The sequence below is a fragment of the Astyanax mexicanus genome, chromosome 19, assembly GCF_023375975.1.
Source record: "Astyanax mexicanus isolate ESR-SI-001 chromosome 19, AstMex3_surface, whole genome shotgun sequence".
Classification (NCBI taxonomy): Eukaryota; Metazoa; Chordata; class Actinopteri; order Characiformes; family Acestrorhamphidae; genus Astyanax; species Astyanax mexicanus.
This window is the reverse complement of record NC_064426.1, coordinates 39,234,184-39,251,547: the sequence shown is the minus strand read 5'-3', so window position 1 is coordinate 39,251,547 and position 17,364 is coordinate 39,234,184. Positions and strand designations below refer to the sequence as shown.

At 37.6% G+C, this 17,364-nt stretch overlaps 2 protein-coding genes across 2 annotated transcripts in view; one reads left to right on the top strand and one right to left on the bottom strand.

Moving 5' to 3' along the window:
- Nucleotides 1–17,364, top strand: part of elof1 (elongation factor 1) — a 515,825-nt gene that overhangs the window by 277,972 nt on the left and 220,489 nt on the right. The gene's annotated exons all lie outside the window — the stretch shown is intronic.
- The window catches only part of LOC111191035 (Na(+)/H(+) exchange regulatory cofactor NHE-RF2), a 95,052-nt gene that overhangs the window by 24,869 nt on the left and 52,819 nt on the right, over nt 1–17,364 (bottom strand). The gene's annotated exons all lie outside the window — the stretch shown is intronic.

Genomic DNA, 17,364 nt, shown 5'->3' with positions numbered 1-17,364 from the left:
GATAATTAAACATGCACCGGGTCAAATTAACCGCAGAACACAATTGCTGTTCCTGACAAATGATATAATAGGAGGGTTAAAAGCCATTTAAATGCCTGGATGTTGTTTAAACATGGAAAGTACTGATATTTAGTGAGGAAATATGTGTTGCCATGTTTTGCGTTGGGTGGCGAGACTTAGCTAAGCTAAGTAAACCTATTTTTTTTTTAAGTTAAACAAGCACTGAATGTTAATTTACACTGATTTCTCTCCTAAAAATATTTTATTTGGGTGAGTAAAGTGCTTCAATTTATTTACAGTCAGCTTAGATTTCCAGATTTTCACTAAGGCTGGCTGGGTGCAGCCGCATTAGCATTAGCAGCTAACAGCTAGCGCTAGCAGGACTTAAATGGAGACACCTTGAGTGTTTTGGTAAGCCAGGGCTATATTAGCTAGCAGTCTGTCCTACGTAGCTTGTTTTAACACTGTTAACAAACTGACTACAGTATACAATATACTTGCATCTAAACGGTAAAAGAGCTAGTGATTTTTTGTAGTACTCAATTCTGAATGGTGAAAGAACAGGGGTTGGACAATGAAACTGAAACACCTGGTTTTAGAGCACAATAATTGATTGTGGTGACGGACAGTTCTGGTGGAAACAGGAGAGTTGAGGTGCACATTGAATTCTGCGTGATTTGATCAGCCGTGGTTTTATGTTTTTTGGATACAATCTGGGTTAGCAGCCGAACATCCCTTTCAGACAGCTTCCTCTTACAGCATCCACAGTTAATCCTGTTGGATGTGGTTGGTCCTTATTGGTGGTATGCTGATATTACCCTGGATACCGTGGCTCTTGATGCATCACAAAGATGCACAAAGACTTGCTGTCTTGGTCACAGATGCTCCAGCAAGACGTGCACCAACAATTTGTCCTCTTTTGAACTCTGGTATGTCTCCCATAATGTTGTGTGCATTGCAATATTTTGAGCAGAACTGTGCTCTTACCCTGCTAATTGAACCTTCACACTCTGCTCTTACTGGTGCAATGTGCAATTAATGAAGATTGGCCACCAGGCTGCTCCAATTTAGCCATGAAACCTAAAATCCCACACTAAAATGACAGGTGTTTCAGTTTCATTGTCCAACCCCTGTATATCCCATAGACAGCTATAGCAAGCCAGTGCTCCATAATTTAGACTCAATATTCAGGGCAGCTATTAGACATCACTGTAGGTATTTTTGTGTGCTTCACCTCCTACACACTTTTGTTGCTGTTTTTTACCCCCCCCCACTGCTCCTGCCATCTGAGACGAGGAGGCACGAAGCTCTGAGAGTAGAGCACACGGCCAAATATCAGTGAAAGAATGCGGCGAGAAGAGCGCTGTAGCTATTTATTAGGCTGACAGAGTAAGTGTGATAATGTGCTGCTGACACAGTCCACAGGCAGCCGTTAAAGCCCTGCCAAACAGACACTCTGTGCGACTGCAGGTTATAGATAGAATACTAGTGTTGCAACATTTATACTATAATGTAATCAGTTGTGTGCCATGAACAATGACATGGCGTGTATGTATTATGCTTATATACACATAAATATATACAGCTCTAGAAAAAAATAAGAGACCCCTTAAAAATGATGAGTTTCTTTGATTTTACCAAATTGAAAACCACTGGAATATAATCAAGAGGAAGATGGATGATCACAAGCCATCAAACCAAACTGAACTGCTTGAATTCTTACATCAGGAGTAAAGCAGCATAAAGTTATCCAAAAGCAGTGTGTAAGACTGGTGGAGGAGAACATGATGCCAAGATGCATGAAAACTGTGATTAAAAACCACCAGGGTTATTCCACCAAATATTGATTTCTGAACTCTTAAAACTTGTTTCCTTTTTGATTATTTGAGGTCTGAAAGCTCTGCTCCTTTTTTCCTATTTTAGCCATTTCTGATGTTCTGCAGATACATGCTGTAAATGATAAAAATTATATTTTTATTTGGAATTTGGGAGAAATGTTGTCTGTAGTTTATAGAATAAAACAACAATGTTCATTTTACTTAAACATATACCTATAAATATATGGTCTTGCTTGAATGTGTGGGGGGGGGGGGGGGCATGAGGTGTGCAGGTGTGATGGATCACAATATAAACCAATAGGGTGTCAGAATGGTATATGTTTATAAAGCTCTGGAAAAAATTAAGAGACCACTTCAGTTTCTGAATCAGTTTTGATATTTGTAGGTATACGTTTAATTAAAATAAACATTGTTTTTTTATTCTATAAACTACAGAAAACATTTCTCCCAACTTACAAGTAAAATATTGTCATTTAGAGCATTTATTTAGAGCAGAAAATGAGAAATGACTAAAATAAAAAAAGATGCAGAGCTTTCAGACCTCAAATAATGCAAAAAGAACACAAGTTCATAATCATAAAGTTTTAAGAGTTCAGAAATCAATATTTGGTGGAATATCTCTGTTTTTTTCATGCATCTTGGCATCATGTTCTCCTCCACCAGTCTTACACACTGCTTTTGGATAACTCTATGCTGCTTTACTCCTGGTGCAAAAATGATAGGAGTAACAAGGATATTTTAATTAAAATGTAAGAAGTAAAAAGTTCAGATAATTGTATGAAAATGGAAGAAGTGTTAGTATAAGTCGTCTAAAAATATATAATTACTCCAGTAAATGATAGATAATCTACATTTCTGCTCAAGTAAGGAAGCAACACACATGCAGCTGCTCTACAGTAACTCTGGCTGTGTTAGGGAGACTGTGTTCTGTTCTCTGTGTTGTTGTTCGTAAACATCATTATGTATTTGTCTGTAGGGCCGCTGAGGGAAAGCAGAGCCGGTCGGGAGGTTCTCTCTATACGGGGTCTGACTCAGTTCAGGCAGATGAGTCAGGACCAATCACAGCTCTGCTCTCCAGAAATACTCCACCTCATCTCAGAGCACACAGACATGATCTGCAGCCCACCCGTCTCACTGCCAGCGGATTCAGTCTGTCTTACTGAACACACGATGTGTGAGATGTGCTCCTCCTCTGTGGCAATGGCTTGGAAAAACAGGGGGCTCTGATTTATGCATTTATGATTTTTATATAAACACAGGTTTGTAATCAAACCCTGCGTATGTGTTTTCTCTCACTGTATAACATAATGATTAACCTCCTGAGACCCGGACTTTTGCTTTGTGTGCATTTTTTCTTTCTCCTAGCTATTTAAGATTAGTAGGACTTAAAACTAGTATAAAAACTAAACTGTTCTTGCAAAAAACAACTTCTTGCACAAAAACACTGTCCTCATATGGGGACAGCAGTTTATTTTAACATATAACATTTATCCTTGACATTTGTGATCAGTAGGACCCAATTTGTCTGAAGACTAAATTTTAGCTTTTTTTAGCAAGTAAATAAACTAGTTTTAAACATAAGATTCAATGCAATTTTTCACCAAGCCTATGTTTCTGTCTGGACTGGCTGTAGAAACTTTCGACTGGGATTCTCATCATCTTGTTTTTTAATCCATTGAGTGTAATGTCATGTGACCACTAGATGGTACATATAGTGTCTCTATATGAGGCCAATGGGCCAATGCTTAAAAAATATATAAAAGTATCATGGTGCACAGAAGCAGAAATGTAATGTCCCCATACGAGGACGCAGGGTTTCAAGAGGTTAAGTTGTAAAGGAAAGTATGTAACTAAACTAACAGTTAAACTGTTTATGTCTTTTATTAAAGCATGTTAAGAATTAGTGCTGTGTGATATGACGATAAATATCGTTTCTACAGTAATTTAATCAGTCATTCATGCAACTATATAAAGTAGGCTACGATGAAATGTATTGGCGTGGTCACTTTGCATAAACTCGGTTTATATAAGTGATAATACAGTAATCTTCACAAAAAAAAAGCTTTATACTGTGGCTTTACATTATTTGACGGACACATTAAAAAATGTTTAACTCAATTTAAATTCCTGTATAATTTTGTAAAAATTAGCTACTGCATCTACCTCATCTGTTTTCATTTGATACATATATATATATATATATATATATATATATATATATATATATATATATATATATATATATATATATATATATATATATATATATATTGCTGCACTAAAAGGTAGTAATTCTCATTTGTGAAAGTTTGGTTTAAAATCACTTTGAAATAAAGTTGGAAAAAAAGTTTGGAAAAAAAGTCAATTTTTTGGAAGAATAACTGAAAACATATTTAAGAATACATCCAGAGTGCAGGCTAGAAAAAGTAAGTAAGTAAAAACTCCACCTCCATCCCACAAGGAGGATTCCTAACTTCTTTTAGCTGTAAAAGTAGTTAGAAACTAGTTACAAACTATGAAGAAAAACATATGGAATTATTTAGTCAATAAAAAAATAATATGTTGTATATTTTGCATTGTTCAAAGTAACACCTCTTTGCACATCTCATTTCTCATTATTCTCAGTTAGTTTTATGAGGTAGAGTCACCTGTAATTCAGGCTTAATTCAGTTAACAGCTGTGCTGAACTCATCAAGAGTTAATAACTTGAATTTCTTGTCTCTTAATGTAAAGGTTTGAGAGCATCAGTTAAAGTAAAGTAGTGAAGAGGTAGAGTTACAGGTATACAGTGAATAGTGAAGATTTATAGAGTAATGTTATAATCCAGATTATGAGAAGCAACAACTACTCAACTACTCAAAAAGAAACTAAGGAATGAACAACGTTTGAAAGTATCCTCAAAAGCTTTGATGAAACTGGCACTCATCAGGACCGCCACAGATAAGGAAGAGCAAGAGTGTCCTCTGTTCAGTACAGGATAAGTTCTTCAGAGTTATCAGCGTCAGAAACCACAACTTTACATCTCCCCACTTTTAAGTTACTACGCGATTCATTATGTGTTCCTTCATAGTCTGGATCACTTCACTATTCATTTACAATGTAAGAACTTACTACATTTACACAAACAACAGCATAATTCCGCTGCATTTTTTAAAATTAATAAATGTATCGATAACTAAAATGTAACAGTAATAAAGCAGTTTCTCCACGACAGAACAGTTTTGATACGCACCATTTTTTAAAACCAATGAAATACACCCATGGTGTGGAACGATAATCATAATCATAATAATTGGCCTCTATTTAACCAATCTTTTGTACCCTTTCTCAGCTGTGTTTGTCTCTATAACACATATCCTATAGTCAATTCAAATTTTTTAATTAAAAAAAGAAAAACCCTTTAAATGGCGAACCAAATGCTGACCCAGGACAGAATTACTTTTTGATTAACTACCAAACCAATCAGTGCAGAGAGAAAAAATACTGGATAGAAATGAACCCTGGAGATTCTAACCCCTCCTTACAAACGGTCAGTACAGTGAAGTGCACTTGACGGCTTAAATATAGGTCAGAAATCTAGGTTACACTGGGCTGTACTTTGTGAGGTTTAGAACTCGGCCTCTGAGCAACAGATTCACAACAAAGCTTCGACTTCTGCAGAGCTTTAATTCAGCTCAGCCTAGTACTGTGAAATAAATGTGAAATTTAGATAAATGTGAATAATAAGCATGTTTTTAACCCTTAGAACTCTAGGCTGTTTTGGTGTGTTTATATAAACTATATAAACTATAGCGCACACCATACCTAGCTTTAGTTTGAGTAAAGCAGGTAGTTTCACACTTTTTCTTTGGACACTTTTGGGATCATTTACTGATATTATTTGGTTTGAAACATCAAATAAATATGTTTGAAACAAATTGCATGTATTTTTTGTTGTGGGGAAAATCCCCTTTTTTCAACACTTTGAGGAATCAGTGGTGATCCCGAGAGTGAATATAAATACAGCTGTTTATCTGTTTTGAGCAAATTAATACAGTTATAATGGAAGAATAAATCAAGGAAGTTTGAAGGAGATCTTATTTTTTAGGTGTTTTTCCCAATGGATTTTTTCCAGATGCTTTACTGCACTAAGATGTATCCACGACTTTTAGAAAGTAGTAAGTTCCGCCCTTTTTAACCATATATAGCGCCTTGCAAAAGTATTTGGTACCCTTGAACTTTTCAACCTTTTGCCACATTCTGGCTTCAAATATAAATATATAAAATTGTATTGATATTGATATTTTAAACTTTTATTAAAAATAAAAAAATTAAAAGTTGGGCGTGCAATATTATTCAGCCCCCTTGCGTTAATACTCTGTAGTGCCACCTTTTACTGCGATTACAGCTGCAAGTCACTTGGGGTTTCTCTATCAGTCTCTATCAGTTTTGCACATCGAGAGACAGAAATTTTTGCACGTTCTTCCTTACAAAACAGCTGGAGCTCAATGAGGTTGGATGGAGAGTGTTGGTTTGTGATGAACAGCAGTTTTGGGATCAGCTCCTTCCACAGATTCTCCATTAGATTCAGGTTTGGACTTTGACTTGGCCATTCGAACACCTGGATACGTTTATTTGTGAACCGTTTCATTGTAGATTTAGCTTTATGTTTTGGATCATTGTCTTGTTGGAAGATACAGTAAATCTCCGTCCCCAGTCTCAGGCCTTTTACAGACTCCAACAGGTTTTCTTCCAGAATGCTCCTGCATTTGGCTCCATCCATCTTCCCATCAATTTTAACCATCTTCCCGTAAACATGTCCCTGCTGAAGAAAAGCAGGCCCAAACCATGATGGTGCCACCACCATGTTTGACAGTGGGGATCGTGGGTGTGTTCATGGTAATGAGCTGTGTTGCTTTTATACCAAACATAACGTCTTTTATTTCTAAAATAAAAAAGTTTAAAATCGCCAATAAATTTCGTCCCACTTGTTGTTGATTCTTCACAAAAATGACAATTTCATATCTTTACGTTTGAAGCCTGAAATGTGGCAAAAGATTGAAAAGTTCAAATGGGCCAAATATGTTTGCAAGGCACTGTAAGGTTTATTCCGATGTGTGAAGACATTTTTGAGTAATTAAGGTAAAAACTCAAAGTGAGATTTCGGATGTAAAATCCGTCCATTAGGTTCTAAGGGTTAAAGAGTGGTGGCCTTTGGAAGTCTTTGAAATTGAAGTTGGTACGCAGTTGTGTAACCCAGTGTTTTCTTTACGAGGAGTAAATGAGAACATTGTGTTTAGTGCAACTTTACTTTGTGCACAAAGAACAGGAGAGAACTCTCCAGAAGAAACCAGGAGATTTTACCCCTCTCTGCTTAAAGGTGAAGAGTTACAGGGCTAATTCCCAAATGCTTCAGCTTCCCGGCCCATTAAGAAATGTCAGTAAATCAAACCTGGTCATTTCCAGCATAGTGACCCAAAAAAAGTCCTTCTCCAGCGCCAGAGGGAGGATTAAACTGTAATGGAGATCCAGCACAGCCCATCTCATCCCATCCCAGCAAAGCCTGAGAGAAACAGCACCAGGTCCTGTACAGACAGAGGGGGGTCCGGCTCAGCTTTAAAGCCCTGGACTCCATCTTGGATCCAGACGTAGATCTGCCTGTGGGGCCGGTAAAATAAACAAGAGAAACCCCACAGCTGGTAACCATTACGGATCGGAGCCGAGGGGAGACCGGCTCGTCTGCCAGGACGGCTGCTAACTCTTCCCACCACTGCTCGGTTTGTTTCCTTCAAAACAAACCACCAAAACAAGGAGCTTGGCCTTTCTCCTCACCATTTTTAGGGTACAAGTCAATTAGATGTAAAAAATTGTGTTTAAGTACACATACAGCACACATAGTAGTATAAAATGCATGTATGTAAACATCATCATAATGAGGGCATGGTACTTCTTCAGACTGTGGAACTTAAAAAATATTTAAAAATATTAAAAATGTATTAGTTAAGGAGTGGGTTCAGCCTGTCAATGCTAAGACTATACCCTGGAAATGCTGTACCAGAAGGAAGCCTCTTCTGAACATGATGCACAAGAAAGCCCGTAAACAGTTTCTCCAGCACTGAGACTGGAGCAGTATAAGCATTAGCAGCTAAACACACTAAACGCCAGCTCTTTTGCCGTTCAGAGGTGAGTATATCGGACTTGTAGCCTGCTGCAAACCCCGGCTAGCACTGCTGGAGCAGCATTAGCATTAGCCATTAACCATGCTAAGCGCTAGCTCTTTTGCCTTTCATATGTGAGTATTATTGCACTTTAGTCTGCACATTTACTGTGTTAAAACCAGCTATGTGGGAAAAAACGCTAGCTTATATCTCCATGGCTTACCGGAACACTCAGGGTTCCTCAGTGTAGCTCTGTCAGGTGGCATTAGCCGCTAACCGCGGCTAGCGCTAGCATTTACACCCCTGTTCCTTACTAGTATCGCATAATGCGCCTTATAATCTGGTGTGCCTTAAAGTGTGAAAAATATGGTACATCAATTCGGCCCAAACAAGGCATAGGGGAAAACATTCCCTTGGCTTTTTGTGGAATTTAAGTCTTGTGAAATTGTGTATATCAGTGTAATATTGGGGGGAATAACAGGTCTGGTTCTTTTCTCACTAATGAAAGTGAATTGTAGGGTTGCCCCTGGGGCAGAGCTCTGTAAATTGTGCAGGGAAATTGCTTGCGCTTGGTAGATCAAATCTGATGAGTCAGAGAGTCGCTGACCTTCTCACCACCTGTGTTTGTTGAGGTTGGATTGGTTGTTCTCGGTTGGGAAGAGCTTGACTGGCGTGATGGAGCTCAGAGGCATGCTCTCCATCCCTCTTTTACCTTTCTTATGAGTGTGTACGAGTGTGTGTGTGTGTGTGTGATCTGCAGTCAAACGAGAATAACAGGCCTCACCTCAACACTCTGGTTCCAGAGCATGCATGTTTTCAGTATTTATACTGAGCTGTGATGTCTATATAACAGGAATGTATCTTTGGTCAGGGCAGTAGGAGAGAAACCTGGTTTCCGCATTTAATAATAAAGAGCTTGAGCCCCATTACAATATTCCATCCCAAAAAAAGATTCATTCTTATTATGAAGTTAATAAAGGTGCGGCTATACAGAATGCTCAGCCTCCACCGACCATACCAAAAACATACCAAAACATACCAAAACATACCAAAACATACCAAAACATACCACAAATGTACCAAAACATACCAAAAATGTACCAAAACTGTACCAAAACATACCAAAACATACCAAAACATACCACAAATGTACCAAAACATACCAAAACATACCAAAAATTTACCAAAACTGTACCAAAACATACCAAAAACATACCAAAACATACCAAAACATACCAAAACATACCACAAATGTACCAAAACATACCAAAACATACCAAAAATGTACCAAAAACATACCAAAACATACCAAAAATGTACCAAAAACATACCAAAACATACCAAAAACATACCAAAACATACCAAAAATGTACCAAAAACATACCAAAACATTACATTACATTACATTACATTTCATTTGGCAGACGCTTTTGTCCAAAGCGACTTACAATAATGAAGTACAAAAGTAATAGGAATTTAGATAACCCATTTTTAGATAGGGCTTAAAGGAGGTCGAAGGGAAATAAAGGGATAGAGAAGTGAAGGAGGGGAAGAAGGAAATGGGGTTAGAAGTAGTTAGTGTGTTAGAGGTGTTAGGAGAGTAACTGCTCTTTGAAGAGCTCGGTCTTCAGGAGTTTGAAGACCAGACGTGCTGCTGCATTCTGGATCATTTGGAGTGGTTTTACTACGCAGGCCGGGAGGCCAGTTAGCAGGGCATTGCAGTAGTCGAGGCGTGAGATGACGACAGCTTGTACCAGGAGTTGGGTGGCCTGTTGCGTCAGAAACTGTCTAATTTTCCTGATGTTATAAAGCGCGAAGAGGCAGGATCGAGCAACCGAGGCCACATGGTGCGTGAAGGAGAGCTGGTCATCAACCATAACACCCAGGTGTTATGGTGTATACCAAAAACATACCAAAACATACCAAAAGAAAAGCCCAGATGCCCAGTTTAACACTCCCATTTACAACCCTGTGATTTGGGTTTATAATGAAACAGGTTGGTTTTAGTTTTTTTTTATTGGCTGGTTAACAGCAGGGAATAGAGATAGCTTAAAGAGAATCAGCAGGTCTAGCCATAATGTTATACAGTAACTGTGTTTTAGCACTTTAACCACATGCAACCAAGTGCTGTAATTACTTTACTTAAGTAGAAATGTAGGTTATCTTTACTTTACTGGATTAATTATTATTTTTCAGATTCTTTTTACTTTTTACTACAGCTCGTTTTCATTCCGGCTTCTCATCGTTCAATAAAACCCCTATCCAGATAAATCTCTCCATCCAGATAGAGTGAATCTGATTGTGATTGGATGTAGAGAAGTATAAACATATACCATTCCGAAACCCCATTGGTTTATACCATAGACTGTGTATAGCTGCACAGAGCATCATCTCTCAAAAGTGAAGCCACCACGGGTCGGGCACCCCCTGCTGTTCGGTTGCAGAAAGCTGTGTAACCCCACCCATTACCATAGGTTTCAATGGAAAAACGGACAACTTTCAATCACGTTTTTTTTTTCTAATATACTGTAATTCTACCTCCTTTATTTAAATGCAACAGCTAGAGTAACCTTTCTTTATATTGTCACGTTTTTATATCCCCACAGAATTCAGTTTTTAAGACGTTATTCAGTTCTATTCAAAAAAGGTGTGGTTATTGTAAAAGGGCTGGTTATGGGCGGGACCAAAAACAGACTGTCAGCTCCGCTCTGCAGCCTGTGACCTCGAGGCAGCCCTCAGGGGTGGGGTTATTTAAATGAGTAGGCGGTCTCTCCACAGTCTTTCTCCCTCCTTTGGTCTCTACTGCGCTCTACAGACTCAGGTTTCAGGATCGCCAACATGGAGAAAGATTTTGGCTTCATTTTCATTGAATGGATAGGAACGGCGACACAGCGACACGGCGTCCATCTTTTTTTACAGTCTCTGGTTTATACTGTGATCCATCACACCTGCACACGTTATTGTTTTGCTTTTTTATTTCATTAGTGTCCTTTACCAGCAACCGGAATCATGCAAAGCTGTGGTCACGAGGCCTAATTTGCATAGCAAACCAGAGTGAGTCAGTGGCAGTGATCCGCTTGATCAGCAGTGTTACTGATACACACCTGAGGTTCAGATAACTAACAGCTACAGTCACAAAAGCACCATATTACAGGAACTCATGTTGGACTGTAGAGTAAGAAGGTTGGTGTATGGAAATATTCTGTAAACTGTATAGAACAGTTTTGGGGTTGTGGTTTTGGCAGCAAACTGGGCTTGTTTGACAGTCATGGGTGAAAGTCCAAAAAAATTTGAGGCCAAAAAGCCTTAATTGCAAACCGTTTAAAATGACAATGTAGTGTGTTGTTAATGTTTAAGGCTGGGTTAAGTATCTGACGAGTGGATTTTAAACAGAATTTGGGCTTCTTGGATTTTTTGCTGGACCTGGCAACCCTGGCTGCAACTTGCGGTAACTTGCATTTTGTTTTCTCTCTTTTGCTCCAGAGACAACAGAAGCCACTTTATGTTGGATTTAAACACTGAGAATATGTTTAAATGTGTAATGAGATGATGTACAGTGAATATGGTGGATGTCTTGTCCTTTATCTGGTGGGTTTACAGTTTTGGAGCTGCAAATTTATCATCAGCATAGCAGCTAATCTAAGTTGTGGAAATCGTAGATTGTACAAATGAACTTAAACATGTCGTTTATCAGTTTTTGTTTTTTGAGGGAGCGACTGAATAAGAAACATTTTTAGCCACACTGCTTGGTAGGGGTGTAACGGTACATGTATTCTTTGTGAACCGGCACGGTACGGGGGTCGCAGTTCGGTATGCATAAACGTACCAAAAATGTACCAAAAACGTACCAAATCATACCAAAAATGTCCCAAAAACGTACCAAAACATACCAAAAATGTACCAAAAACGTACCAAAACATACCAAAAATTTACCAAAAATGTACCAAAACATACCAAAAATGTACCGAAAACGTACCAAAACATACCAAAATGTACCAAAACATACCAAAAATGTACCAAAACATACCAAAAATGTACCAAAAATGTACCAAAACATACCAAAAATGTACCGAAAACATACCAAAAATGTAGCAATAATGCCCCAAAACATACCAAAAAATTTACCAAAAACGTACCAAAACATACCAAAAATGTACCAAAAACGTACCAAAACATACCAAAAATGTACCAAAAACGTACCAAAACATACCAAAAATGTACCGAAAACATACCAAAAATGTACCAAAAATGCCGCACAACATACCAAAAAATGTACCAAAAACGTACCAAAACATACCAAAAATGTACCAAAAACGTACCAAAACATACCAAAAATTTACAGAAAACATACCAAAAATGTACCAAAAACGTACCAAAACATACCAAAAATGTACCAAAAACGTACCAAAACATACCAAAAATGTACAGAAAACATACCAAAAATGTACCAAAAACGTACCAAAACATACCAAAAATGTACCGAAAACATACCAAAACATACCAAAAATGTACAGAAAACATACCAAAAATGTACCAAAAATGTACCAAAACATACCAAAAATGTACCAAAACATACCAAAAATGTACAGAAAACATACCAAAAATGTACCAAAAACGTACCAAAACATACCACAAATGTACCAAAACATACCAAAAATGTACCAAAACATACCAAAAATGTACCAAAACATACCAAAAACGTACCGAAAACATACCAAAAATGTAGCAATAATGCCCCAAAACATACCAAAAAAATTACCAAAAACGTACCAAAACATACCAAAAATGTACCGAAAACATACCAAAAATGTAGCAAAAATGCCGCACAACATACCAAAAAATGTACCAAAAACGTACCAAAACATACCAAAAATGTACCAAAAACGTACCAAAACATACCAAAAATTTACAGAAAACATACCAAAAATGTACCAAAAACGTACCAAAACATACCAAAAATGTACCAAAAACGTACCAAAACATACCAAAAATGTACAGAAAACATACCAAAAATGTACCAAAAACGTACCAAAACATACCAAAAATGTACCGAAAACATACCAAAACATACCAAAAATGTACAGAAAACATACCAAAAATGTACCAAAACATACCAAAAATGTACCAAAACATACCAAAAATGTACAGAAAACATACCAAAAATGTACCAAAAACGTACCAAAACATACCACAAATGTACCAAAACATACCAAAAATGTACTAAAACATACCAAAAATGTACCAAAACATACCAAAAACGTACCGAAAACATACCAAAAATGTAGCAATAATGCCCCAAAACATACCAAAAAATTTACCAAAAACGTACCAAAACATACCAAAAATGTACCAAAAACGTACCAAAACATACCAAAAATGTACCAAAAATGTACCGAAAACATACCAAAAATGTAGCAAAAATGCCGCAAAACATACCAAAAAATTTACCAAAAACGTACCAAAACATACCAAAAATGTACCAAAACATACCAAAAATGTACAGAAAACATACCAAAAATGTACCAAAAACGTACCAAAACATACCAAAAATGTACCAAAACATACCAAAACATACCAAAAATGTACAGAAAACATACCAAAAATGTACCAAAACATACCAAAAATGTACCAAAAACGTACCAAAACATACCAAAAATGTACAGAAAACATACCAAAAATGTACCAAAAACGTACCAAAACATACCAAAAATGTACCGAAAACATACCAAAACATACCAAAAATGTACAGAAAACATACCAAAAATGTACCAAAACATACCAAAAATGTACCAAAACATACCAAAAATGTACAGAAAACATACCAAAAATGTACCAAAAACGTACCAAAACATACCAAAAACGTACCAAAACATACCAAAAATGTACCAAAACATACCAAAAACGTACCGAAAACATACAGAACCGTGGGGTTTATACCGAGGTGTGAACCGAACAGTGGAATTCTGTGACACGTTGGGTGCCAAAGTGAAGGTAAATGTAACAGTAAAACAACAGAAACCTCTTTTAAAAGCTTTGTAAATCTGATTTCTCATCAGAAACACGTTGAATACTGACTTGATATCACAGTACACAAGATTAATGATGTACGGTACACCATCAGAACTGACATTTACACTAATCCCCCCGGTTCTGAGCAGCTCTCTTCACACCACACGATCCGTTCCTCCAAAAGAACAGCACAGAGACGTCCATTCTGAGTCTAAACACGGGTTCTGATTTCACTCTGAGGTTAAAGGCATTTGGACGGAGATGCAGATCCGCCCCAGGCCTGGTTTCCCCCTGACTCAGCAGATCTGACACTGCTGGAACTGCAGGAGACGGGAGGTTCTGGAGGCGGGATTGTCTGTGTACAGAATGAGTGGGAACAGAGCTTTTCTCTGTGTTTTCCAGAATTCCACCGGGTTCACTGTGCTTGTGTTTGAGTGTTTGAGTTTTTGTAACGATGAGCCATAAATCAGCTTTTAATGGTGGGAGAAACTAATTTAGCACATTTTCCTCGTCCGCGCCCCCGTGTTGCATGGCTTTCCACCTCCACAGGGTCCTGCAGGGTCCTGCCACGCCCCACCCTGCAGGTCCCGCCCCCTGCTGATCTGTGCTGAAAAAAATTACGCAACTTTCTGCATTTGGTTTTTTTTTTTTTTTTTAAGTAAATTTAATTTCAGATAAATTTAAGTAACTTCAACTCAGTTTCAAGACTTAAATAGAGTTACACAGAGTAAATAAATGAACTGAACTTCAGTCAATCCTTTATTTTAGTAAACTTTATTAATTTCTGCATACAATATTACCTAATTACAATTACTTCATTTATACAATATTACTCAAATAATTTATGATACATAATATATTATAATTCCTGAAATTTAAATATTTTTTGATAAAACACACATTTAAATATTTACATAATCTCACACATGGATGGCATGTAATACATTATTTTTAATTTACTAATATAAAGAATGTATTACATGCCATCCATGTGTTGAGACAGTGTAATCTGTGTGTTTTAACTAAAAATATTTAAATTTCAGGAATTATAATATATTATGTATCATAAATTATTTGAGTAATATTGTATAAATGAAGTAATTGTAATTAGGTAATATTGTATGCAGAAATGAAGTAAAGTTTACTAAAAGAAAGGAATGACTGAAGTTCAGTTCACTTATTTACTCTATGTAACATTTAAGTTTTAAAAAAACGAGTGGAAGTTACTTAAATTTATCTGAAATTAAATTTATTTAAAAAAAGCAAAAGCAGAAAGTTGCAGAACTTTTTTTAAGTAAATTTTACTCATCATCATCATTTTTTTCAGTGTGTGTTGGGGATGGGCTGTTTCCGGGTCAGATGAACGCTGTTTCAGGGGTGGACTGCAGGCTCAGTAATGCACTCCCTCAAATAAATTCCTGTCACAATAAGGCATTGTGCTGAAGTGTGTGAGAGAGGAGGAGTGTGGCGAGTGTGTGTGTTGAGTAGACCTGTTGCTTGGTGTGTGTATGCGTTTGTGTGTTTGCTTTCTGGAGCACGGATGCTGGAGCCGTGCTGCTGGTGAAATGAGATCGAAGACCTTGAATTATTCATGTTTGGACTCCAGGGATATCTAGAACGTGGCCGTCGTTAACCGATTCAAGGCCAAGGATGACTGAAATTGTCTGGTTGCGTCTGTTGGTTTGTCTGTTGAGACAAACCTGATTACAGTTATTTATATTAGATGATATCTGACCCCTTTCTGCAGAAATTACTACTTCACACTTCACTAAGCATTGTGCAGCTGCATTTAGGGCAAATTAGTGTATCTTTGCTATAGTAACGATGGGAAAAGTACACCTTACGCGGCTTGAAACGCGCAAAAGGTATGTTCCAATACTCTTATTTAATCATTGGTGTGTTTTGTGTGATTAGAAACTTGGTCTTTTTACACCAATAGAGGGTGTAAAACGGCTTTGCTCACTGCCCTATAAAAACAGCTCTTAAAGACTACTTTTAAGTACTGTGCCTCTTAGTGAGAGATTGTTGGCTACTAGATTGTATGCTTTTCTTTTGCTCTTTGAGCGAGTCGTCAACTGTGCACCGCGTAGCTTGATTTAGGGCAAATTAGTGTATCTTTGCTATCGTAACGACGAGAAAAGTACACCTTGCACGGCTTGAAACGCTTAAAAGGCATGAACTAATTCTCTTAATTAATCATGGGTGTGGTTAATTTTGGGCGTAACGTGAAATAAACCAATCAGCATGTCACTTGCTTGTCATTCCCTTTAAGAGGCAGATGCTTTGACTTTGGCGCATTGCTATTTCAACGGCGCAGCTACCTGGATGTGTCCAACACCTCTAACCTAAAACTAACCTTCTTGGTCACGCTTGTTCATTCTGCATGTTGATAATGTAAAAAAGTTAAACGCTACGGGATTGTGCACTGCTGCGTGTCCCTGTGTGCGTAACAAGCAGTGGGTGTACACATGTTTTGGAATCGCCTGTGTTGACAATTCACTGCCAAGATAGCAATAAACGTCTGACTGTTGACATCTGTCTAGGTCATACCTGTCAATCTCCCATTTTGATGAGGAAACTACTGTATTTATCCTTATTTGCCGCAGTCTTCCCGTATTAGTATTTTCCCGTAAATTTCCTGTATTATATTAATAATAAAAAAAAAAACATCCCTGTGCCTCTCCAAACTAAAATGTCACTAATTTCGTGAAAACTACCACCCAAGCTGCTGCAAGAGGCAGTTCTCGTGAGATTAGTGTCGACAACCCTGGAACGACAAATCAGACGGATGGATGGATGCAAGGAACGAGAGGGCATTCCTGAAAAAAAAAAAACTCCATACTATGATGATACATGTTCATGCATACAATGTACTTATGCATAACATCTTACATACTGTGGAAGAAAATCTCCCTAACTTTTCAATCCAAAACTTGACAGGTATCGTCTAGGTTGTATTCGGTCAATGGCGCACCTGTGTTTTCCATTACTAAGATAGCAATAGGCCGGAAATGTTTTTTATCTGAAGATCTTGGCGAGGTGTAAGATAGCAATGATAGTGTTTAAACATCAACCACAGACTGACAAAATGTTTTGTTCTATACCAAAACTGGCTCATACAATATATCATAACATGCCTGAACCGTTACTAGAAGAGGATTAGCTTCCAAGAAAAACATCCATCCTGACAGCTGTAAACTCGTACTGCTAGTTTTGAGGTACAAAGCGTCGCTGCGTCGAGTTGGACAAGTTTTTTTGGGTTTGTGAGGAGAAGCGCATTGCTGATGTCTGTAGCCTCAGGGGAGAGTCTATTTTCACAGGGAAAAACCGGAGGTGTTACAGCGACAGCTGTGGAACTGGAGAGCCCAGTTCCATCTGGC